We start from the raw sequence: 2,861 nt of genomic DNA on the forward strand, positions 1-2,861 counted from the left end.
CCAGGTGGGGTCCACAGAGAGAGGCCCTGAACCACGCGGAGGGAGGGGGCACACAGCGCGGGGAAGGAAAGTGATGGAGGGGGTTGAGCACGGGTGACTGCGCCGGTATTTTGTCCAGAGCTTCTCTGTGCGGGAAGAAACATGATGGCAAATCCTGTCTGTCTTTTATTCCCCTCACGTACAAAGAAATGGAAAGAAAGTTCTAAAACAACCACTTTTATGTTGTGTGTACTTTCTTCCCCTTATCCTTTCTGAGAACTAGTAATGTCCTGGTCCTACAATGTCTTTAATTCATAGCGCACTTTAACTTTTTCAAAGCACAGCCTGTACAAAGATCTTTCATTTCCTGACTGGACATAAGGATGAAGTTTATAGTCTTTTTATTGCTACATTTTGACATTTTTATATACTTTTCCCCTCATAGCATAGAACACGTCTCCCCTCATAATTGCTTTTATATACTACTTGACTTAAAGATTGTTTCAAACCTTCTTGCTCCTAAATCATTTTTATTTTTAGGCAGTCAGAACAAGGAATAGGTGTTTTTTTATAAAGTACCAGAGTGTTCAAGCTGAAGGTATTATTTTTTACTCTTGTCTTGTGTTCGTCCACCTAAAATGATACCAACGGTTTCTAAAGAAATGAGATAAAAGATATTTTGAGTTTTTATCTTTTTTAAGCTCAATCGTTATTATATGTATAAATACATTTAAATAAATAAATATATATTTAAATATATATTAAGCCTTCTAGATTAGCTTAGCAGATAATATAATTTTGAGGTACTTTCCTGACATCTTTTTGCATTAGTTGATTTTTTTAAAACTAGGATTTAGACTGGACAGTATGTCTAATGACCTCATCACTGGTATTTTTATAAGTGATAATAGCAATTAACATCTGTGAAATGTACTTAGTGCACCAAGAGTTTTATAGAATCTATAACATGGCAAATTTCTACTCACACTTTTATTCAAGAACATATTATTCTATATTCTATCTTTTTTTTTTTTTTTTTCGGTACGTGGGCCTCTCACTGTTGTGGCCTCTCCCGTTGCGGAGCACAGGCTCCGGACGCGCAGGCTCAGTGGCCATGGCCCACGGGCCCAGCCGCTCTGCGGCATGTGGGATCCTCCCGGACCGGGGCACGAACCTGTGTCCCCTGCATCGGCAGGCCGACTCTCAACCACTGCACCACCAGGGAAGCCCTATATCCTATCATTTTTAATGGTGAGAAGATAACTCAATTTTGAAAAATATCTTATTCCCAACTTTTTACCTTATTCATCCACTAAGGTTTTATTTCATAATTTTAAAAATTAAAGGTTCCATCAATTTTTATTTTAACACAGTTTTTGTTATAAAAAGCCTATATCAGAGTAATGATTATAAACTTAAGCTTTTCATAACAGGAATTAAGTCCCTCAACAAGCACTAGATATTCAAAGTGTTGGTACCTCCTTATAGAGACATAATTTCTCAGGTCCATATCTCCTGGCCTCAAGGGCTCAACTTGTGAAAAGATGAAAGGTATGTAAAAAATAATATTTTGACCATGTATTTATTATGTTGTCAGTGATTATGTATACACTTTTTTTTACAAATGGCTGTATTGAAAGACAATATATAAAGAGTTTCATGAATGGAACAAACAAGTTCTCTTAGAATGTAGGAGAAAGAGGATTTGGATGAAGAGGAAAGAGCAGAGTTATTGCCATAAGACAAGTCGTGGTGCTTATCCTGACTCTGATCCTTATTAAAGAGACCTTGGGCATATTATTACTTAACATTTCTAGACTTCAGTTTCCTCATCTGTAATAATAATGGTAATAATAATAGTAACTATTATTACTCATGGGGAAGTTAAGATTTAAAGCTCCTGATATATTTTATTTTTTCTTAATTTGTTGTCTGTAATGTCTCCAAAATAAAAATTAATACGTGGGAATTCCCTGGTTGTCCAGTGGTTAGGACTCTGCACTCTTACTGCCGAGGGCCTGGGTTCAATCCCTGGTCGGGGAACTAACATCCCACAAGCAGCGTGGTGTGGCCAAAAAAAAAAAAGTTATACTAAGTTTTCTAATAAAAAGATTCTTGGGCCAAAACATGTGTAGTGCTCTGCTTGGGTTGCCATAACTTAATACCATAGACTGGATGGATAAGCAAAAATTTATTTCTTGTAGTTCTGGAGGCTGGAAGTCTGAGATCAGGGTGCCAGAATGGTTGGTATCTGGTGAGGGCTCTCTTCCTGGCTTATAAAAGGCTGCCTCCTCTCTGTGTCCTTACACTGTGGAGAATAAAACCAAGTTCCCTGGTGTCTCTTCTTATAAGGGCACTAATCCCATGGGACCAAGGTTCCACACTCACAACCTCATCTAACCCTGATTACCCCCCTAAGGCCCCCATCTTCAAATACTATCACATTGGGAGTTAAGGATTAAGCATATAAATTTGGGAGGGGGGACACAAACATCCAGTCCCTAACAACAGGTTTTTATCCACATATCAAGTAAGGTGACAACATGACTAGAGACAGAGTAGCACATGAGGGGGCTTTCCCAAAGGAAACTTTGATGAGACTTATTGATTAGCCATGGGTACATTGATATCTTATGAGCCAAGAATTAAAACACATATATTTCAGTTAAGAATGACTTGGGCTACAAACAACAGATAGCCCATCTGATGATATTTTAATCAGTGAAGACATCTGATTATTTTCCATATCAGTGAGTTTGAGGTAGGCAGTTCTAGGTTTGATCTGCTGACTTAGTGACACCACCGGACACTCAGGTTCTTTCCATCCTTTCCCATAACCATCCTCTGCAGAATCACTTTTATCCTCAAGATCACAGAATTGC

At 38.2% G+C, this 2,861-nt stretch overlaps 1 non-coding gene across 1 annotated transcript; it reads left to right on the top strand.

Moving 5' to 3' along the window:
* The first annotated feature begins 1,949 nt into the window (after positions 1–1,949).
* On the top strand, positions 1,950–2,022 carry TRNAK-CUU (transfer RNA lysine (anticodon CUU)). The gene has a single exon. It is a non-coding gene; the product is annotated as a tRNA-Lys (tRNA).
* Positions 2,023–2,861: the final 839 nt, after the last annotated feature.

Source organism: Delphinapterus leucas, chromosome 4 (genome assembly GCF_059928025.1).
Source record: "Delphinapterus leucas isolate spDelLeu-1000000601 "Yukka" chromosome 4, BTC_Dleu_Yukka2, whole genome shotgun sequence".
Classification (NCBI taxonomy): Eukaryota; Metazoa; Chordata; class Mammalia; order Artiodactyla; family Monodontidae; genus Delphinapterus; species Delphinapterus leucas.